Below are 24,104 nucleotides of genomic sequence, written 5' to 3' on the forward strand. Positions count from 1 at the left end.
TGTGGACACTATAATCTAGACACTATATTCCTGATGATGCAGCCCAGAATTGCATTGGCTTTCTTGGGTACAGCATCACATGGCTGACTCAGATTGAGTCTGTGGTTCTACTAAGACTCCCAGATCTACTAAGACTCCCATCCTATATCTGGCATTTTATCTTTTTCTGCCTATGTGTAATATCTGACATTTATCTCTGTTGAAATTAATTTTGTTAGTTTGGGTCCAGCTCGCTAATCTATCCAGGTCATTTTGTATTGTACAACACACACTCACACAAGCACGCACGCACGCACGCACACACACCTGGAGGCAGATGGCTGCTGGGTAGCAGATCCACATTCTTTTCTACAGCAGTAATAGGAGGGGGGAGAGAGAAAGAAGAAATCAAGCAACTATCAGCTTCTCAAAGGTACTGTAAACACAGAAGCTTCACTGCATAGGTCCGTGGTGGCGAACCTATGGCACTTCAGATGTTCATGGACTACAATTCCCATCAGCCCCTGCCAGCATGGCCAATTGGGGCTGATGGGAATTGTAGTCCATTAACATCTGGAGTGTCATAGGTTCGCCACCACTGGCATAGGTGATAGGGTGGCCAAACAACATGCAAGAAGCAGTGCTGATTCTTCTTCCCCAGCTAATTTTAAGGGAAAGCAAAGCAAAGAAGCCTCAGGAGGCTGAAACTAGGGGCAAAGGAAAGGGGTTGCTTAATCTTCTCTTCTTACATAATTTTCCATCTAAAAATCACCAGAGGTTAAATGGACAAGCAGCAGAAAGGGAAAGGATGGAGTATCTGCCCCTCCCCCAGTTCTCTGCTGTATGGAACGATGAGGCTTTTCAACAGTTGGGAGGAAGAATCACAGAACTACCCCCCACTTACAATTTGACTGCAATGCCCTAGTAAAGTTTGATTGTAGGGGATAAATTGTTTTGGGGGTTTTAAGCATCACTTTAAATACTGGGGCTCTTCACTAATAAGATAACCAAATAAATGCTGCAAGGCAAGACTGACTTCCTCTGCTTATTATTAGAAAAAAGCCTCATTTTAAGATTCGCAGGCCAAGAAACTGCCTACCACTGACAAAAGAAGGCTACAAACTGTCATCTTGATTAGTGCCATCAATTCCACGGCTGCATGATATGGTTCCAAAAAGGGTCAAGCAGTGCTTCACAACAGGCATGAAAGAAGAGGAATACAAGGAGATCAAGCACAACTCTAATGGAGAAGCAATAGTGCTTTGCCAAGTTTCAACAGCTTTGTGGGATGATAACAGGACTATTTTGTTTGGTAAACAAAGATACTATTCACTTTATAAAAACTGGATCCACTAATAGTTACTTTCATACCAGTCAGACTTCAAATCAGGTATTCTGCTTCTGATGCAGGTACTTTGGATTCAGGCCATTAATCATCGCTATTGCTCTTTTAAAAAAAGTCAGTAGGGGGTACGTATAACTTATTTAAACACACTGGGAGCAAAATATGTATACTACTTCAAGATACGAATAAATTAAAATCATTCTCACTCTGCTTATCAAAATGGCCAGATTTTGCCTGAAAAACGCAAAAAAGGAAGATGGCTTGGACTGTGTACATATTTTTATTTTATTACGTATAAATGCTGATTTACTACTAGCTGCAGGCCATGGTGCAGATGGTTTCCAAATAGTAGTAAATCAGCATTTATGCATAATAAAATAGAACGTCTATACCGCCAATGAGTAAGTACTCCTGTGGAACTTTACTTCTCTCACTCACTGCTAAGAGCACCTATTGTCAGACAAGGTAGCTTAAAGCATGAACTGATGACAGGTTTCCAGAAAGTTGGAAGTGGTATCATCAACTGTCACTGCATATATAGATTACATATTTCACAGTTGATATCCCACCAGAGTCTGATTAAACTGTTTTTACACTTTTCTATGGTACTTCAAGCAGCATCTGAGAAAAGCTGGTATATAAGCAAAGCCCACACTGCTACAGGGAGCATCTTGGGCAGAGGTGTAGCTAGGAAAAATGGAACCCGGGGCAAAATCTGAGTTTTCTGCGCTGCCCCCTGCCCCTCCCCCACCATGACCAAACATAGGGTTTTTTGCACCAGGTCATCTCAAAGTCACCATCACATTATAGAACATGCCCCAACTCACAAATCTGGGTAAAAGCCGGTTCCAGATGATTTTTAACGGATCCTCATGAATTCATATGGTGTTTGCATTGGAATGAAATGAAACCACCATGAAACTATAGAACATGTCTCAGTCTACAGGCAGCACCAAAACAATCACACATCCCATGCTCTGTGGCATTGTAGTGCAAAAACCTGCTTGAAAAACATGGATCCTCGTGGATCCTCATGATTTTTCCACTTGATCACCCAAAAATCACCTGCACATCACAGCTCATACCCCTAGACACATGTCTGAACACAATAATCCTGCATCCCAAGCTCCGGGGCACTACAGTGGCACAAAAATGTGGTTAAAACACACACATCCTCATGGATCCTCCTGATTTTTGCACTTGGTCACCCCAAAATCACCAGCACATCACAGTCCCTGGACACATGTCTGAAAACAACGATCACACATCCCATGCTCCATGGCGCCGCATGGTGGTGTAAAACCCTGCTTGGAAAACACAGATCCTCATGGATCCTCATGACTTTTCACTAAGCCACCCCAAATCACCACCTCTCAGAACAATGCCAGCTGAGCTAGGGTGGGTGGAGGGAAAGGGGTTAAGGTAGGGATTGGAGAAAGTAGAAAGGGATGGCTAGGGGTGGGGGGAGAATGGAATGGCAGGGGTGAGGGGAAATGGGAAGGTGGCTAGGGGTAGGTAGGAGTTGAGAGAGGGATGGGAATGGGTGTGTGGGGGTTGGAGAGAATGGCTAGGGATGGGGGAGGGTGGTAAGGGGTTGGAGAGAGGGTGTCAAAGGGGGTGGGGAGGGGTGGTAAGGGTTGGGAAGGTGGAGAGGGTGTCAAGGGGGTGGCCTAGGTGTCTTGAGAAGGGTGGTAATGGATGAAAGCTGGGGTGGGAGATGGGAAGAGATGGCTGGGAAAATGGGGAGGATTGGAGTGGGGTGGGAGGGAGGGATTGGAGAGGGTGTCAAGGGGTGAGGCTGACTCTTGCCAGGCCCTTTGTGTGAGAACCTGAAGCTGGGCAGAATAGGGGCAGCTCCCACCAGGATCGGCAGAGCTTCCCTACCTCCACTCACTCCAAAGCTCCCCAGGCCACTGGGCAGGAAAAGCTCTCATCAGGCTCGGCAGCCGGTGAGCTTTTGGGGGGGTGAGTGGAGGTGACAAAGGGAAGTTCTTACTGCTAAGTCTGGCGGGAGCTGCCATTCCACCCCATTCAAGCTCCCTGGGCATGAAGGCAAGAGAAGTGCTATCCCAATTCAAGCTGGGCCATGAAGCCCAGAGAGCTTCCTCAGCCCACCTCCCTTCAGAGTTCCCGGGCATGGCATGGGAAGCTCTCACGGGGCTCTCAGCAGCCTGGCGAGCTGGGCGTGGGAGAAATGCCTTCTGCCCATGCCCTGCACCCCACTTACCTTAGGCGGTGGTCCCAGGCAGCCTAGGCCGAGGGGCCCAAGAGGCCCAGCAGAACCCCACCAGCCGACAGGGTCTCTTTCCCAGCCCCAGAGGCTCCACCAGCTAAAGGAGCAGGCTGGCAGGGTGGGGCTGAGCCAAGGGGGGAAGGAGGAGGGGCATGTGGGTGAGTTTTCCACCCCACATTACGTGAACAGTGGCCACCAGGCGTTTGTCCCAGGCCACACTGTGGAAGCCCGCCTCTGATCTTGGGTGTGATTATCAAGGATATTCCATTGAAAGAGAGATTACTTGGGACAAGTGACATGTAGATGTTCACAGCCACAGTCCTCAAATGAGGATGATTAGTGGAACAGGGCTGCTACATGCTTAAGAAGTTAAGGAACTTGAAAATTGACAGAATTTCAGAGGTAGACCAATCCATTATTGCTGCTATATTTGTACAGCTTTAGTTTGCTAGATGCAGACCATACATTCTGCCACCAAGGCGGCTCTCAAGCCTGACTGCACAATCACACATCTGCAGGAGGGAATTAAGAATTTTCCACAGAAAAAAACACTTTAAATGACTTTTGGCAATTATGTTCTCTTCTCACCCATTATGCTGGTTTTATAACACATTACTTTTAAAGTGGAATTTTAATTTAGATTTACTGTGCTGCTATGAACTGTGATGTGCATGTAAAACTAATGAGATATATTAAAATAAATGACTACTGATCTTCAGACTCCAAGTGAATACTGGTACTTTGACAGGGATTTCTTGGAATTCTCCACCAACTCCTGTAAAGACCACTTTTACAAGATCTCATCCAGAAGCTTGGGATTTACAATCAAAAGCACAATTGGAACTGTCATCCCGAGGAGGTCGCGACTGGCAAGACCTGAAGCACCTTTCTAGCTTGCCAGCAGCTTTTTGTTAGTAAAGCAACCAGCCTCTTTCCTGCAAAGAGCTTTCATGTGCAGTGGCTTACCCCTCATATTCCTCCAGCATAACTTGATATTCCCAGAATCAAAGTTCCTAAGTTACTTCTGGGACAGATAATATGTTATCAGTTGCAGCAGATTCTTCATATGGATATGAAAAAGCTTCTGGAAAAATGCTTTTAAACAGAATACTAAACTGACAGGATTTTTTTGGGAAGTATTATGCAAAAGTACTGAGATGAGATTGTTCAGAGAACAGAATGCATTCCCATCAGTGCTGCAGTGGTAGCTAATGATAAAGTTTCTACTGTGGGGTTGCTTGTCAATAAACCTCTCTAATCCTAATTAGCTTCATACACTGTTTTACTAAATCACCGGCTGTAGAACACTCATCCAAGTTATGGTAAAATGGTTAGAATTGTCTGACTAAGAGATCCAGGTTTAAGTAATCCCTACTCAGCCATAGAAGCTTGCTGGTAGCCATGGGCGTGCTCATGGTCAGAAGCTTTCAGCAATCTACTCACAAAGAGAAGAGGACAAAATGGAAGAGAGAGAGAATGATATAAGCCATTTTGGGTTCCACTGGGAGAAGGTGGGGGGAATAAATAGCGTAAATAAAGCATACTATGTATGTATACCAGCACTTGTACTAATTGCCATCTGAAAAAGTCATACCAGGCATAGGCGGCTTATTCAAGTCATCGCGAGGAATATCTACCACCAAGATCTTTTCCTTCATGCAGTCATAAATTAATACTATGGTATATGCACACTGACTATTAAAATATTTCCTGTTTTGTGGACATGCATGGATCATACTGTCTGCAAATATTCCAATAAACACAATTTGCAGCTTATAGTTGACTTGAGTAACCAGCCAATACCTGCACTAGTCATTAAAGCCAAGAACTTTTGTAATTTTCTTTGCTTGGTTGCATGGAAGCAATTCTTACTTGCCATAGATTAATGACCTGGCAATTGGCTATTTTCTGACTTATAGTTTAGAAATAATTACCTTCAAACAAGTCTGAGATTATTTAAATCCCAAACCCTGAGTGTAGTGTAGTAGTTGACAGACTAGGACCAGGAAATCAGGTGCATTGACCCCCACTTGTGCCATGGGCGTGCTGGGTGACCTTGGGCAGAATCCTGCATCAGCCCTGACCCTGGCCACCTTTGAATGGGAAACTCCAAAAACACCAAGATCATGAGGGAGGATGCAGAAAATGGTAAACTACCTCCAAACATCTCTTGACTTGAAAAAACCTGGGGGGTTTGCTATAAGTCAGCAGTGAGACTGATGGCAAACCCCGATAGTTTGTGAAACATCTCAAAGTGGTTGGAATGCCTATTTGTTATGGTATGATAAAAATTCAAAGTTAACAAGGATCTGGATAACCACTATATTAGACATGCCTTCTTAAAAGTGTGAAATTAATTTAAACACAGACTTTTTTTATAAGTGCTAGGGTGGCTCTCACCAGAAGAACTATATAGATGTGGAATTTCTGGACAACTGGAAACCCTTATGAAGTATTTGGATAAAATGAAAACAAAAATGGATGATTATTGGTTTGAAAATTAAAATAATAAGATCCAGTAAGAGAAAGCTGTAACTTCTACTGGTAGTAGCTCTAAAAGATCCAACTTTACCTAGGTGGTTAAATAACAAGTGGTAACAAATTATTTTTTTAGTGTTAATATTCAGTACAATCAAAACCAATCAATAAGCACTGGTTTGTGGTGTTGGGTTTTCGGGCTGTCAGACCATGGCCACACAGCCGGAAAACCCACCACAACCAATTGAATTCCCCATAGAAAGCCTTCGACAATACAATCAACCTGCCAATCAACTTGTGCAACTTGTGAGGTGAGTCTGAGGGAGTTCTAAAGAACTGTGACTTGCCCAGGGTCACCCAGCAGGTTTCATCACATTAGGAGTGGAAACAAATCCAGTTCACTTGATAGGGTCCTGCCACTCAAGTGGAGGAGTGGGGAATCAAACCCGGTTCTCTAGATTAGGGTCCACTGCTCTCAACCACTACACTACGGCTCTTCACAATCTTTTGGATTTTCACAATATAATCATTAATTTGGCTTTCACAGAAAACCTCTTTTTTAAAGATATATCCTACCACTTGATAATTAAAACATGAGTGAAACAAACTAGAAAAATTCAGCCAGGCTAGAGAAATAAAATTGCTGACTGATCAAACCATTTAAGATCCTGCAACTGCAAATCAAACTTGATCATCTCAACTAAATCCTATGTTTGTTTCTTCACATAAAATTCACAGCTAGGATTTATTTCCAAGCAAAAAAAAAGCAGTTCATACACACATAATCAGAATACAGGAAAACACATAAAAGGCAAAATGTACAATCATGACTATTACATGAGACATGACCCGACAGGCAAACTTGCTGATGGTCCCCGGCTCCTCAATGATGCAGCTAGTCCAGGGGTCTGCAACCTGCGGCTCTTCAGATGTTCATGGACTACAATTCCCATCAGCCCCTGCCAGCATGACCCTCAATGATACAGCTAGCTCAGGGTCTGCAACCTGCTGACTCTCCACAGGTTGCAGACCCCTGAGCATAGCCCACAAACCAGGCTTTTGAGAAAGCCTGTTAGAGACCCTCGCCGGAACCTTGATTAGTTCCACAGGGCTTGTAAAACTGAGCTGTTCCACCAGGCCTTTGGGAGGCTGGCTGCGGACTATCCTCCTCTCCTCCTGATGCCCGTCGCCACCATCTATGTTGCATCTTGGCAATTTGCGGTCCCCTCCCTGGGAGTCTGAGAGTAGGAGTTGGGGTCAGGCAGCCCCTTCCCCATAATAATATGGGTTTTATGTGGGCTATGCTGCTGCTGCTGTTTTAAATAGGATTTTAATCTAGAATTTATTGTACTGTTGGATTTGTTGTGTATTACTTAGTTGCTATTGTTTTATTGTTCAATGCTCAGAGCCCTTCAGAGTTAAGGCGGTATACCAAATCCAATAAATAATAATAATAACTTTCCAAGGACTTTAATACATTGATGAAATGCACACAAAGAGCAATGGATATGCAATAAATAGAAGTTAGACCTGAGAAACACTACCAAATTATTCAGGATGGTGTAAACCCAAACAGAACAAACACCTCCCAAAGAATCCCTGTACAATGGATAAGAAATCTATATAAATAAAAGCAAAGTGTAAATTTGTTTCTTATTGTTGCTCTCTGAAACTACTGGTCCAAATGCTGTGAAATTTTCAGACAACGTTGCTCTCTCATCCAAGCATGTTTTCACCTTCTCACATACCTTGCATATCTCACCTGTGCCAGGTAAACCGTCCTTTCCCCAAAAAACAGCGCCATCTGGTGGACACTGGGCCTGCCGGCAGGACTGTTCTCATCTTAACTGTCAACTGTTGTCATCTGACCTGTTGTCATCATTCTGAGGTAATACCTCATCATTCTGAGGTAATATGAAGGAATTAACAGAATTATGCGTTCTGAGATAATATTTCATTCAGGGAGAGGGACAGGAGGTGAGGGCAGAGGCTTCATGTGTAAGTGTGATTGTTTTCTAGATAATAGGTTGAGAGTGGTTTTGTGTTTCATTTCAGTCTGGCCAGTACCTCTAGAGAAATGCTGCATGCCTGGGTCACCTCAGCCTCTGTCGTCCCTCCACTCCCTCATTGACTCCTGGCCTTCTCCCTGAATGAAATATTACCTCAGAATGCACACCTCAGAACACATAAATATTACCTCAGAATGCAATGTGCACGACAGAAGCTGAGGTGACTGGCCAGACAGAAATGAAATACAAAACCACTCTCAACCTATTATCTAGAAAACAATCACACTTACACATGAAGCCTCTGCCCTCACCTCCTGGCCCTCTCCCTGAATGAAATATTACCTCAGAACACATAATCTACCCCACTCTGGTGTCTCACCAAGCCTTAGGAATACAAACCTTTTACAGCACAGACTGGCATTCTTCAGACCATGCTCATCATGACTACTGATGCCATTGTATAAGTAATACAATCATTGCACTGCTAATTATATATTCTAATCCAGGATAACTAACAGACTACGTTGCAAATGAAAAAAACTTCCACTAGAGATTTTAACTGCCTTGAGCGCAGCGTCATTGGCAGAATCATAAAACCAGTTCACATATACATAGCCACTGTACATATTTGCACCCCTTCCCCCAAAACTAGCCAAATACATTCATTCTTCAGCCTGTGCTTACAATGATTACAGAGAAGAATGTTGCAACAGGTTTTCCCCCTGTATGGCAAGTAATCAGAGAGTATATTGGTTTTTCTGCAGCATGGTATTTAGTAAAAGCCTAGCCCAGGGGTAGGGAACCTGCGGCTCTCCAGATGTTCAGGAACTACAATTCCCATCAGCCCCTACCAGCATGGCCAATTGGCCATGCTGACAAAACTGATAGGGTGGTTCCCTAGTCTGAAGCACCTATTCTTACACACACTGCATTCTACTATATTTGTGCTTAACTTTTCCGGTAGGGAAATGCTCCCAGTTCAAATTGGAAGAAGGCCCTGCGAGTTAGGCCACAGGAGCATTCTCCCCACCACATGCTGCATGGCCTGCTCTCCGTGCCATTTACCTCACACATTACTGGGAACTGCGGGCCTTGGGAACGGAGACACAGAGGTCAGGAAGGCAGACTCTGTTTCCCTTCTCCAGCCGCACATCTCAGCGCAGCCACAATCACCCACCACTTCTTCACATGATCACATGGCTGGATGTGCGTGACAATTTCACAACACACATGTGCACATTAGGTTTTAGGTAATTAGGTAATATTTAGATTTTAGGTAATATTAGGCAAAGCGATTCTCCTACACTGTTTGATTATCATCACCACATACAGTCCAACACAGTGAACACTCTCACAATTGCCCTCTCACCCTCAGTCCACCAAGCACTTGGACAGATGCTAACTCACAACAGAATGCCTGTCTACAGGGACTCCTACTTCCTTTGGAAATTTGGCCAGCCAGATCTGCAAGGCTCCCTTCACAAGAAGCCCCGCTGGCGGACAACCCAACTCATACAGGGAGAAGAGAGCTGGGCAGGTAGTTCTAATCTGAGATCTCTGAGGTAATGTTGGGTTTGCCCTGACCTTTGAGGAGTGGTTAGATAATGGCTGCTGCCACCAGGCTCTGCCATTGTGTACTCCAAGGTAAATTAGGTCTGAACTGTCAGTGTCAGCCTGTGTTGGACTATCCCTGAATTCTACTAAACAAACTACAAACCATAATACAACATTGTAAATCCAATCTGCTGTTGAAAAGGGAAAGAGGGGTTCTATTTGACCAGCCCAAAAGGCTGTGCTGGGGATCATTTGACCTGTATGGACATCTGTGTGGGTTGTGGACTGTGATGAGGAGGAAATTTGACACAGCAATGCGTGGCCAGGTACCGCTAGTAGGTAATAAAATAACAAACGGGATTTACATAATGCATAAAATAAATGCATGAAATGATTGGGAAAAACCTCCAAACCATGTATGTAAACTTGGGGTCACAAAAGGTGGTTGCTGGGGGTGGGGTGGGTGGGTGGGTGGGAGGAGTGTTGATAGATAGGTTAAGTTAAAACACCAAATCAATGTGTTGCAGTAGTGAAAATGCAAACTCTGTGTTGAGGATCATTAGAAAAGGACTTAAAATGTGAAGGTACAATGCAACCACATTTTGTACACAGGGTACAGTTTCAAATGCCCTATCTTAAGAGGAATATCACAGAGACAGAAAAGGGCAACTAAAATGAACAAGAAACTGTATTCCCAGCAGCAGTGGTGGAGAACCTATGGCACGGGTGCCAGAGGCGGCACTCAGAGCCCTCTCTGGGGGCACATGCAAACAGAGTGCCCCCCCCCCCGGGCTGGCCTGGGCTGCTGGGCTCGATTATTAGCATTAAACCTAAGACCTAGTTTTGGGGAAGCAGTGTAGATAACTCTGTTAAGCGCTGTTAAACCCCACTGATTTTCATGCGAAGAACTAAAGCGCAATCTTTTACCTGGGAGTAAGCTTGGTTGAAGGCAATGGGGCTTGCTTCTGAGTAAACCCTCCTAGGGTCGTGATTCATCTGTTGGAAGAGTTACACAGTTGCTTCAAAGCAAAGCCACCGACTACCACCAAGCTTACTCCTGAGTAACGCACACCTTGGAGCCAACCATTTTTTCTAAAACCTCAGTATTCAGGTAAAATTGCCGTGTTGGCACTTTGCGATAAATAAGTGGGGTTTGGGTTGCAATTTGGGCACTCAGTCTCGAAAAGGTTCACTATCACTGCCCTACAGGCAAAAGCTAAGCAAACCAAGTTTTTGGGGATGGGGGGGGGCGCCAATGAGCAATTTAAGAGGTTTAGAAGATTGTGGATGGTGAAGAGAAAACCTTTCCTCCTTGCTGAATAACACCAGATCTCCAGAACACCCAATAAAGAAGAGTTAAAACAGGCAAAAATGAGAAGCACAATTGATTTATGGAATTCATTACCACAAGACATGGCAACAGCCACTAGTTTAGTTTGCTTTAAAGGGGGCTAGATTCATGTGTGATGGACCTATCAAGAACTATGGTAAACAAAGGGAACTTTCACATTCAAAGAAAGTATACCAGCTGCTTGGGGGCAAAATTTGCAGGCGGAGGCTTTTGTCTCCATGGCCCGCTTGTGGATTTGTCTGAGGCATCTGGCTGGCCACTGCAGGAAACAGATTGCAGGATTAGATTAACTTTATGTACTTACTGCAAAAATGATACTACTGTCAAATGCATCTGGCCTAGCAATTTTAAGAAGAAGAATGACTGACTATTTTTTGAGCTTGGAAAAAAAATTAGACAACCTCAATTTAGATGAGTATTCTACAGAGAGCAAAAAATGCTCACCAAGGCCACTGAAAGGATAATTCGAAGCAATGGGTTTAAATTTTAGCAAGGTGAGTCAGGTTGTGGATTAGTGCAGCACAGTGGCTAAAGTAGTGTGTTTGGAAGTGGGAAATGAATGAACAAACTACACACATCAGTCTTATTCAGTGCAACTCTGATAAATCACACAGCCCCTGATACTACCTTACCTTATTCCATAAATTGTCTCATCCCAGCACAACAGTTACCTGAAGTGCAATCCCCTTAGTAAGAGAAATTCAGACTGTGCATGCACTATCAGAGCACGCAGAATAACACCACTGACAGCAAGCAGCAAAAAACAGTATGCCTTCACAGCAGAGCCAGAAATCTGCATACTAGGTGCTGACCATATGAGCAACTGTCCTAGTTGATGCTCACAAAATCTTGTGCTCTGCTTTGCAATGTTTCAAGACAAATCTTACTTAAAAATATATTTATTTCTTTTAAGCAGAAATTGAGCATGGTAGAGCAAATAATGCTAACTGGCATTTATACTAGATTTTAAGTGTTCAAATTGTCTAACCTTTACTCAAACTGTACAGTTTTTCACAAATTTGAAAGCCTTCAGAATTATGAAACTCTCAATCCAAGCACCACACCAAAAAGCCTCTGATATACTACTAATGGCCAGTTTATGGTACCATAACTCCTTTTATATCTGTCTGTCTGTCCTGATGACAATGAAAAAACTGAGGGTTAGCTAAACATTTATAGTATTCATAAAGATTACCTACCATGGCTCCAAATACTTGCAGTTATTCCCAGATAGGGACAACAATTGATTTCAGACCATATTATTCAAGGGTTTCCATTTTGGTAACCTAGTGTGAATAAACGCTCCTGGACGGACACAGAAGTTGTCAAAGTGCTTGCATTAGAAGAAGAAGAGTTGGATTTATATCCTCCCTTTCTCTCCTGCAAGGAGACTCAGAAGGGTTTACAAACTCCTTTCACTTCCCCCCCCCCCCCACAACAAACACCCTGTGAAGTAGGCGGGGCTGAGAGAGCTCCGAGGAACTGTGACTAGCCCAAGGTCACCCAGCTGGCGTGTGTGGGAGTGCACAGGCTAAACTTCTTGCATGAGACAAGTGAGACGTAGCAATGTTGGGGCCTTGATGCCTCAGTTTTTGCATTAACGATCTCAATATAAGAGTCTCCAAAAACAAAAGAAAATTAATCATGCAAAAAGTATATGGAATGAACTGGAAACAGCAGCCTCTACACAGAATGAACCCCACTTCTGGGAACTTGTTTCTAGTGGATCAAGTAGCTCTCGTTACCAATTGGAAGCTCAAATTTCAGGTAAAGTATGATTTGAACATTTCAGTAAGGTTTCTGGTTTCTCTTTACTTTCATCAGCCCCAACCCAACACATTAGGTCCCCCGCTTTGGCCTCCAGTATCAAAGAACGAGATTAGAGGCCTAATAAAGGCTCTCCCCACAGGAAAAACTCCAGGGAAAAGACTTGATTCCATCAGAATTATTTAAAACTTTCCTAAAATGGTTTTAGAAAGGTTTTTTCCTCAAATAAATGATTCAGGTTTGGTTCCCTCTGGATGGAAACTGAGTATTGTCATCCCCATTTTTAAAAAGGGGGATAGAATGGATCCTGATGATTACAGACCAATCAATTTGTGAGCTATTTCAGCTAAATTATACAAGTATTTACTGAATAAGTTAGGAGACTGGGTGAATGAGAACCAGGTCATACATTCTCAACAGGCTGGATTTAGAAAAGGGCTTAGTGCAGTAGATCATTGTCTAACTCTCCACCAATTGGACCATACACAGTCCAACTAAAACACTTTATGTAGCATTTGTAGATCTGGCCACAGCATTTGACTCCATAGATAGGGACTGCATGTGGTCAGAGCAGAGTCAGAGCAAGGGGAAACTGTGTCCAGAACATGCATGCGCGCTGCGCCCATGCCACACCCCTGCACCAGCACATGCCTGGTGCAGCGCGCCCCCCACCCCGGCCCCCTTGGTGCTATAATGCTGGGTCTAAGCTAGTGGAACAAACGTTGATAAGAGACTACTATTCTTATTACAGGAGCTGCACACAGAGACCTCTGTTCAGATTAGATTATAGTAGCAGTAGAAGAAGAAAAAGGAGAAGGAGGAGTTTCTCCCTTTCTGTCCTGTAAGGAGACTCAAAGGGGCTTACAATCTCCGTTCCCTTTCCCCCCACACACAAACACCCTGTGAAGTGGGCCTGAGAGAGCTCTGAAGAGCTGTAACTAGCCCAAGCTCACCAACTGGTGTGTGTTAGAGTACACAAGCTAATCTAGTTCCCCAGGTAAGCCTCCACAGCTCAAGTGGCAGAGGAGGGAATCAAACCTGGTTCTCCAGATTAGAGTGCACCTGCTCTTAACCACTATGCCACTTCTGCTCCTATAGCTACATTAGGATTCTTAACCAATAAAATCACTACTAATAAGACAGTAAAACAGATGTGTGTTGGCCCCCTTGTTATTTAATTACATTAATGATATTGCAGAAAGGCTTTCTGGTCTGGAATTTTTTTTCACCTTCACTTGGCCAATAAAAATGTTCAATCTTATTATATGCAGATGATTTGGCCATAATTTTCTTTACCAAAATAGGATTAAGAAGGCTTCTGCAACACCTAAGTATACACTGTCAAAAGGAGGCTCTTAATATTAACTATGTGAAAATAAAAGTGACTGTCTTTGGATAAAGGCCAAAAAAGTTTACTTTGAAGATTTATGGAAATCCAACTGAGAAAGTAGCACCTTTAAGTACCTGGGTGTTAGTAAGACCCTAAATTGGAATCTGCAACTAGTTACCATTAAGGCCTCTGCACAGAGGATAGTGGGGACTGTACTTGAGTTTTTTTACTCCGAGGGTGGTCACCTCATTGACCCAGCCTTGAAACTGTATTAAAGAAAGATTGCTCCTCATCTTTTGTATGCTGCTGAAATATGCAGCTGGAAGAATGCCAATCTAACCAAATTAGAAATTGTCCAAAATTTCCTTTTGAGACACATCTTAGCCTTTCCCAAGGGGACCCCTGCAGCATTAATGAGAGCGGAAACTGGCTTGCCCTCAATTAGGTCCTGTGTTCATCTGGCCATTCTAAAACTTTGGAAATGATGTAAAAATTCCAAAACAAATGCCCTCAGTGTACAATTTTTCAAACTTCTGATGTCTAATGATAGGTTGTGTTCTGGTTTCTTAAATAACATCCTAATGTGTTATTCAATTCCTGACAACTTGTTGAATAATGCAACAATGACCTCTGAAGTGTACAACTCGGGTAGTTTAATCAGCATAACAACAATTCTACAATCCAAATTTTCATCATGGCTCAAACTATTCAAACATGACCACTCAGGACCCCTTATTTGGTTAATCTTACTATGACAAAGTTAAGAGAGACCTTCACTGCCTTGGATTTCCAAACCATGCCAATGGCGGAACTGTCTGGAAGATACAATAAAGATACAAAGGACCAGTGGCATTGTATTTGTGCAGAGTCTATCATAGAGGATCTTCCACATTATATTTTATCTTGTCTACTATATGGACCAAACTGTCTACTATATGGACCAACTTTCTTGATAGATTACTGAGATGTTTAAATTGACAATCTGACCTTGAAAAGATGATATTTTTACTATCAGACTCCGATTCTTATGTTACTTATAGAATGTCTTTGCTTGCGCAGAAAACCAATAAAGACCAGTGAGACCTTAAAGAGAGTAAATCTATAGAATTTATTAGTGTGGATGTTTTAGATAATTTGTCCCCTTTGAACTTTTTTGAAATGCGCATTTTATTGTTTTGTTTTAATTTTAATGTTTTATTGTTCTTACTGCACTTATTTCATAATGGCTTTTGGCTACACATAAGGAAAATGTGACTTGGCTTGGTAGACTGGAACAGTAGGTTGGGGCTTATGGTGATGTAGCAATAACAGATTCAAGCATTAAGCAAAGGCAAGAAAGAACTCTTTTCATATAGAATAGGACTTGGCTTGCTTGAGTTCATCCTGAGTTATATGCTCCAAAAGACCTTTTCTGCAGAGCACAAGCTCTTTGCTTGCAGAACTTTCTGATCTGAATTGCACAGGTTAATCTGTGGATTAGTGCTGGGTGTATTTTTATGCCTTTTAGCAGAATTTTGCATATTCAGTGTAGTATAGTGATTAGTGTCATATTATGATATGGAAGATTCAGGTACAAATCCCAACAATGCCATGCAAAATCACTGGATGACCTTAGGTCAGTTGCTATCTCCCAGCCTAACCTACTACCTCACAGGATGATTATTAGGAAGATAAAATGTGGGGCAAAAGAATCATGTTGTAAGCTACTTTAAGAAAAGTTGGTATAAGTATCTAAATAAATAAAATAAAAACAGATTAATACTGGTCTAACCAAACACATACTATCAGGGAAATTTATTAAAATAAAAAGAAAAGCCAACTAGAAAAATTAAAAAATAGGCCAAAAATTCATGAAAAGGTGAGACACTAAGATGTGAAAAGAAGATACAGAGGAACAAGTTGAGAGGCATCTAGAATGGGAAGAAAATAGTAAGACACACTCTGGGTTTGAGGCTTTGTTTCATGGAAAGGTAAGCACTAACTGGTTCATTTCAGGTCATGTTGCTGTGCCATCCATGAGATAGCAGATATTTCAGGTAACTAGTACAAAATTCACATAATTGTATTAAACACACATTACTGAAGTCACTATAAGAAACTATTAAATGTGCGCCTCCATGCTTCACTCCGCATGAGCCGTATACAGTTGTGTGTGGCCGGTAAAAACACCGTTGTCAGGGAGGACTTTGCACAGCTGCTGCTGCTGGTGCGAAGCAGCACCGACCCATTTTCCCCACAACGGTGTTTTCTTGACTCACTAAATGAGCAAGTCTTTAAGAAAACAATGGCATCCACCCAGTGCTCAGCGAATGGCACTGGATAGAAGAGACTGTTTTTTGGCACGGCGCTTAAAAAAAATCAACTTACCTACGCTTCCCTGCATTGCTCCGTGGTGACCAGGGAACACGCCTCCTGCCCTCCAACCCCTGGGGCGTTGCTAGGGCCACAGGGGTGTGTCCCCTCGTTCCGACAGAGCTACACAGGGAAGATGTAAGCTTTTTTAAAGAGGTGCACCTCTGTGTAGAGGCACTGCCGCAGGCCGCACAAGTGTGCAAAGGGCCTCGGGGTTACACCAGTGTCATGCCCCGCTGCTCCCCAGGCCCGTGTGGAAGGGGCCTGTGTGTGTTTACACAGAAATGTCTTAGGTTCTACAGAACAGGTATACTTCTGTGAGACATGTGGAAGTCAAAAAGGATCCTTGATTGAGGATTAAATGTAGGGTCTTCATGAAGAAATGTTTTTGTATTTTGAGCCTGCTGATGAATTTCAGATCTAGTATGGTTCGCCAATCTCTTGGGAACCACGATGAATATGCAATAGAGTCCTAAGCATCACTTGCAGGGACATACCTTTCCTATAGCTTTTATAGTCAACAAATGTTGTATGGCAGATATTGTACTTAAATGTTTCTCACTTTTGAGGGATCTGAAAAAAGAAAGCCAGTCAGGGGGAAGACTGGAAAACTCCATGGCATAATCAAACTGAACGATTTGTTGCATCCAATGGTCCAGTCATGACTGTAGCCACTGATCTCAAAACATCTGTAGTCTTCCAGCCTGGCATTACTGTTTTCCCTTTCTGATGGACCAATGGACTGCTGGATTGGAAGGGCTGAAATTGGGGTGTGACCCTCTGCAAAAGGCTCCTTTGCTCTTTGACCACTGTGCCCTCCTCTGGTCAAGGCTAGGTCAAGGGAGCATGCAGTAAGAATGAAAGGAGACCTAGTATAAAGATCACCTGTCCTCCTCCCCAATACTTCCTAGCATGGCCTTTTTCTTTTGTTTAGAGATGCAACTGCCAGGAAGGAGACAGACTTAAGGATGAGATTTATGTCATATCTATCAGATACAGAAGATGGTGTCGAACTGTCCTGAAGGTGATCAGAGTAAATATGTGACTAAGAGGCCTTTCTGCCTTAGTGGGTCACTGTCTGGTGTTTTCCCCTGGATATGTGATCTAACTCTACTCAATAGGTTAGGTCGGAGATCTAAGGGTGGGGGGAGTGATGAAATCTCCAACATGAGATTGGAGAGAGACTGGGGGGAGATAGCGGGAGATGCTAAAACTCCTCCCTTAGGAACATTTTTACCCGTTCAGAAATGTCTGTCCCCCCACAACCATGATGCACATGTGCGTGATGTTACATTACCCCTAGAGCTTTTGTTCTCTGATATCTGTGTTAAGTAATCTGTGGCGGAAGGGTAAGGTCTGCCATTGTTTCTGCCACAGGTCAAACTGGCAGCCATCTTTCTTGTAGGGGGAGGCATTTTCATGCTGTTTTCTAAGGGCTAATTTAGTCACTTCCTTTTTTGTCCGCTGAAAAGGGGAAACCCATCTTTGTTCCTCTTTTATGGCTTTCAGGTTGCTAGGCTCATAGGCTTCTTGCTGTGACCCAAGCCTGCATCCTCATCAGACAGAAAGTCATCTGCTTGCTGTGTGCCACCCCTCAGCATACTCCCATTAGCGGATTGGGGTGGGGTGAGGTGAGGAAAGCATGGAAGCAGCAAATAAAAAACAAATGCAGCAGTTACCGCCATTAAGGCAGAAGGCTAAAAGTAATAGGTAAGTCCAGACATACAACTTTGATAAAAGAGAATTTATATTGCCTAGGATGGCTATGAGAAAGACTTGCCTTTTTCTATAGTTGTGCCCGCCATTTTCTTTCCCATGGCAGCACTAAGTCAATTAAAAAGGAAAGAAAATGGTGGACACAACTGCAGAAAAAGGCAAGTCTTACTGATACCCATCCAAGGCAATATAAATTCTCCTTTATCAAAGTTCAGTGTTGACCAGTGCGGAGAATACTGGTTTCGATGAAGGCAGCACTTAAATAAGTTTCTGTAATGCTAAAAGAGAATTGGGCTTTCTTTTCAATAAAGAAACACTGTCCTTTCTATTCCGCTGAAAAACGCACAATCGCACTTGGATCTTTTAGTGGAACCAAGATTTTTCGGGGGGGGGGGGGTTCAGCTGCTGTAGAAGACTATCTGAGTTGCTCTGTGAGTTCCTGCTTGGAGGACAGGAAGTGAAAAGTTGTTGTCTCACCTCTCTGAGGAGTCATTGGGAAACACCCAAGCTTCCAAGATACCCTCCTCAGAGCAAGAACATTGTTTACAGTAGTACTCAATGCATCAGTCAGTAACGTTAAAGTCAAAGCCCCACCTGAAGCAAGGATCAATGGATACAGCATGAAATCTGGCACTGGGTTCAATTTTTTTTTCAACCACAAAAGGACACAGTCATCATCAAATATTTAAAAATGAAAACCACTACCTAATCTTGCAGTGACATTTCAAAGTTGACTGAGCTCTATGGAGATGGTGGACAATCCATCTGTAAATGAGAACATTTTAATGAGAACCACTGGTAAACACTATAACTCCAGTCAAACTTTTAGCAAAGGCTTTAAATAGTGTGGTTTGAAATTCTTTGCAAGATCACCGACATATTAGTTTAGAGCTGTTAGAACACAATAAATGTTGGTAAAATTCATTGGTGCAAAGCAACTGAATATCTCTTATGCTAGCTTAAACACTACTACCTGGTTTTCAAGGAAATACTGCATTATTTATTTTCCTTTTTTTTGTTGAAATCAAGAACCCGTGAACACAATTTGTCTATGATGTCATAGCAGCTCAATATTCTGACCTTATGACTTCACCCAGCTCAAGTCGATACTGTCTCTGTAACTGATTCAATAGCCACAGAACTACACACTACTACTTTCACTTTACAACGAGAATAAAAGAAAATAATATAATCTCTACCTAAACTATTACTGAAGTATTCCTAAGGCTCCAGTATGCTACTTAAAGAACACACTACTCTGTTTCCCTTGGTAGCTTTACTGAAAAAGTATGCTAAGACTGAAGTCTCAAAAATTAAAGAGAAATTTTTAACAGATATTCTAAGCCATGTTTCATTAAGACACTAAGAACACAGCAATTCACAATACAGAATTCCTCTTTCTAAATCTCTGAAAATCAAAGTGTGCAATGTCTTAAGACACATTTATTGTTCATATCACTAATTTTACAGCTAACAGAATCCTCTGCAAATGGAAAGAAAGATGACTGATTTGCCTGCAAATGACCTCAGTTTCTAGTCAATGCAAATTTATGCAACATTCTGTCATCCATATGAAGAATTTCTTGGCTGAGGTCTTAGTGATTCTAAAAGCATAGATGTGTTTGCATAAAAGGACATTTCCTCTGGGCACTTCCTTGCCATTTCACTGTCCTACAGATGATCCAGAAGGAGCATTTTATTTTGCATTCTGACTTGCAAGACAATCATCATATTTCTGCATGTCATATTACAGTGAAAGTGTTTCCTAGATATTTTTACCCTAAAAATAACACATGTCACATTGCCTCCTGGTCACCTAAGCGAAGCCATTTTGTATGATAGAGTTTAACACAAAGTCATTGTTGTATAATACATTGTTGTACATTCTACTAAGATAAAATGGAACCAGAAAAGCTCTTTTGCTTGACTAAGCGCAATATCTTACTGCCAGGGATTTTTTTTTTAAATAGCAGAACAGATTTGCTGGAACAAATAGGGAATCTTATATTTATATAAATATTTTTAATATGTTTTAATCCTAAGGCTTCAATCATCTGAACATTTTCAACTCTGGAGAACCACTGCCTAGTAGTGGACTATGTGAACCAATGCAGTAAGGCACCTTGATGTGTTCAAAGCAGTTCCCACGTGAAATCAATGGACTTACTTCTAAGTATGGTTAGTACTGGGCTATAAGGCTCTCATCTTAACAAGAAATCTAGACACCAGATGTCATCATACTTTTATTGGTTCCAATGGTAAAATACAAAAATCACCTACTTCACAAATTTTTGCATAAATAAGATTGGTTTTCCAGATAAGTATGCATGTGTTCATAATTAAATACAGTGGAACGTAAAGATATATGCAAGTATAAAACAATTTACGTGTAAATGCTGGGTAATATAAAATAACCAACATTTAGGTCATAAGAATTTTTTTCAGAAAATAGGAAATGCTGAAATCTGAACATTGTTCAGAAAAAAACTCCCAACAAAACAGAAGCTTCTCATTTGCTAAACATACCCTGCATATAAGGAACTAAGTATAAGGGGAAGGGTAGCATATAAATATAATTAAAAATAAACAAAACTATAAGAGAATATGTATGTGTGTGTTGTGCGTGTCTCTTCCACCTGAATTAGAAGTCTAGGGTAAGTTATGTAGGTTATTAAGACATCATTATAAATAATTCCAAGTTGCTTTCCCTTCTAAGACATGTCACAGTTTTATAGAACAAAACCACAGTTCGTAATTCCTCACCAAGGTTTACTTTCCAATAAAATTGTGTACTACTAGGTCTTTTTAAAGAGATTACATAATACTTGTGCCCAACATTAAAGCTTTGAATTAAGCATTTATATTTGGCTTTTAATATATAAAATGCAATCCTTTCCATGCTCACACAAATGATTTTTTGAAGCAGACTGTTATTTTCCATCTTGCTGATAAGCAGCCAAGACCAAATAGAAGAGAGAATTATGCAAGGTCAATAAAGCTACTTCAGACATGGCAAATGTCACACAGCACTGCAACACATGAAAGAGAACACAAACCACACTCAAGTACCTAGGTACACAGCCATGTTACTGCAACTGGCCAGTTCCTCTGCTTATGCACAGCTATTGTAGCTGACAACCAACACACGAAACGTATGTGGCTGAGCTTCCACGTTCATCGCATATGAATCTGTCTTCAATATTTCCATTAGAGAAGTATAATTTAAACACAAGACAAGCTCTGCTAATCACTGAGCTATAACTGGAGAGTAGTGTGCCAGAGCTTTGAGTGCTTGTTCGTTGTTTGGCATCTCCAGTCAATAGATTCTCAAGTTCAGTTCTAGGAAGGATCTCTCAGCATGAAACCTCACAGAACTCCGGCCAGTCAGAAGAGATACTACTGCTCTAGGTAGGCCAATCAGTACACCTGCCAGGCAGTTTCATGTGCATCTTTACTTAAACCAATCATCGACTCATTACAACTGTCTTTCAACCACAATTTGACAACTCAATGGAAGTGATAAGGCGACAAGAGACTGTCATAGTTTTCTTGAATGGCGGGATTGTCATCAGTCCCACTGAGGAATATAAACCTGAATAACCACGAATGCTTCTAAAAAGTTTCCTATCATCTTAAAAGCAATCTACCCTAGCTCAAGGCCGATACTGAATTCTAAAACAACGTCAAAATAGTTAAAGCTACAACAAGCAACTTCTTAAAAAAAAACACACCTCAATTTGAAACAATTGTACAAATTATCTTAATAGTGCTCACATATTTGTCTGTCATTTGCAATCTGATCACAAACAGTATGCCCAGCTCTTCCAGGGTGATCAGAACAATCCTCATTAATAAATGTATCCTTTTAACCACTTTAAATCAGAATATTATTGGAAGCGTTTTTAAATACACTTTTCCTCATCTCAATACACCCACAAGTATTGCTAACAATTTAAACTCTCATCTATTTGTAAGTGATCATCCATTCATTGACAGAAATTCCAAGTTACAGCCCCTTCCCATCCCGGACCTTGGTCACAAATCCAAATTGCAAAATGAATGAATGGGAAAGGAAGGGGGGTGGGGTCGGGTCCTGGCTGCACTGTCAGTTTTTAGTGGCCAGTATCAATTAATCCCCCCCCCCCAACTTTTCAAAAGGCCTCTTGAGCCTTTCCCCCTTCAGGATCCAAGTGCACACACATATGAATATGATGCCTGGACTAATCATTAATAGAGTGGGCCCAGCTTCTTCCATGAAAATGCTTCAAAAGAAAGAAGGGTATTCACGCTGCCAACAGCTTCAATGCAAGTAGAGGGGAAGCTGCAGACGACGACTTGCCCTGCAGTAATCGGGCTCATTTCTGGGGTAAATCAGCCGGCGGGGAGGCTCAACTCCTACCACCGCCTCCCCCTCTTAAGTCCTCACTGCGGAAAACGGAACGCCAGGAACGCCTCCCCCCCATCCCCCCCGGGCAACTGGGCCTCTCAGAGGAGTCCAGGCTTCAGTCTCTCCCCGTTCAGCCTATCCCAGTCAAGCTTACCTATCTCACCACAGTTCAGCAGCACCGACGATGACGGCAGCCGCCGAAGAAGCTGGTGGTGCTACCAGGCCGGCACATCTCCCCCCCCCCCTCCGCTCCCGCCCCTTTCAGCTCCGCGCCGGCTTCCTCCTGGGTCCCAACATCGCCCCGCTTCGCCTCCACTCGAGCTCAGACAGCTCGAGCGCCCACAATCCCTCGCGAGGAAACGTCGCTCTGTTCCCCTCCTCCCCTCACGGCCTGAGAAGCGGCTCTCGCCTCAGGCCCAGTGAAGAAAGTACGGGAGGGGGGAAAGGAGTGACAGCGCTGCAGCCAATCGGTGAAAAGGGCCGCCTCAGTTCTGCCAGCCAATAGTAGGAGCTGAAATACGGAGGCGGGGTCATTTGCAGCCTACAGAAACGCGCCTAGGCAGAATCTGCAGACCCAATCCCCGACATAGACATGGGAAGAATTCCTCCCCCCCTTCGCGTCCGGGGTCTCCCGGCCTACGTATTGGCTGCCCAAGCTGTGGGTAGTATTTCGGCTGAGCAGCCATTTCGGAATGGGGGAAAAAAGGAAGGAAACTCTAGGGAGGGAGGCCAAAAGATGGAGTATACCCGTAAAGAAAGTTCTTCAACACCACAAAACTTATGTGGATTCCCGTACAGTATATTTATAACGAGTTGCAATCATAAATGAATTCGTTTTCCATTTATATAAATATGTTGTGCGGAATCCCTTTTACTCCTCGGTAAGTCCGCATACAGTTCCAAAGTCAAGGGACTCCCGCCGGGAACCACAGTCAGGCGGAAGTTCACTTGCATAAGCCATGTTGCATTGCGTTGTTATGGTGGAGAGTCTTTCCCGTGATAAATCTAATAACCTTTTAAAATGCAACCAAATTTTTGAAATTTATACAGGAATAATGCCGTACTCCAACCCCATCTCGGACCTAAGCAATGGGAAGGCGATAACAATGGCACTAGGAAGCCAACATAATGTAAGAAACATGGCCCGTTCTGCGAGTGTAACTTATTCTGTTTTCAGTGATGAATCGAACAATCAAGAAAAAGGTGGATCCTCCACTTTTTAAAGGAGAACTCCCCCCAAACCAGTATCAAATCAGATGGAGAAGTCAGGATTATGGGCTGGACTATTTTTTACAATGGATTCAACACTATGGTGCTGCAACAGCATAAAAACATGGATCCAAGGCATGGGTCCTCATTAATTCATATGACTTTTATATTGGAATGAAATTACACATTACTGTAGCCCATGACTTAGTCTATAGGAGGAACCACAAAAATCACATATCAAATGCTTTGTGGGCCACAGTGGCACAAAAAAAGTGATTGCAAAGCACGGATCCTCATGTTTTTTGCACTAGGTCACCCCAGAATCACCATCAGATCAATGAATGAATGAATGTTTATTTACAGTTAGAAACCAGTAATACAAGTAATTCATAAA

The 24,104-nt window shown here is 42.6% G+C and overlaps 1 protein-coding gene across 2 annotated transcripts in view; it reads right to left on the bottom strand.

Annotated features, from left to right (window-relative positions):
• The window catches only part of SOCS5 (suppressor of cytokine signaling 5), a 37,324-nt gene extending 14,556 nt beyond the window's left edge, over nucleotides 1-22,768 (bottom strand). Inside the window, exons 1-2 of one of the 2 annotated variants that reach the window (XM_048482651.1) lie at nucleotides 22,656-22,728; nucleotides 18,820-18,879 (exon numbers count right to left, since the gene is read on the bottom strand). The gene's annotated coding sequence lies outside the window, so the exon portion shown is untranslated. Of the gene's footprint in view, nucleotides 1-18,819; nucleotides 18,880-22,655 lie in introns of both variants that reach the window. The other variant, XM_048482642.1, reaches the window with a different exon arrangement.
• Nucleotides 22,769-24,104: the final 1,336 nt, after the last annotated feature.

This window comes from Sphaerodactylus townsendi, linkage group LG01, assembly GCF_021028975.2.
Source record: "Sphaerodactylus townsendi isolate TG3544 linkage group LG01, MPM_Stown_v2.3, whole genome shotgun sequence".
Classification (NCBI taxonomy): domain Eukaryota; kingdom Metazoa; phylum Chordata; class Lepidosauria; order Squamata; family Sphaerodactylidae; genus Sphaerodactylus; species Sphaerodactylus townsendi.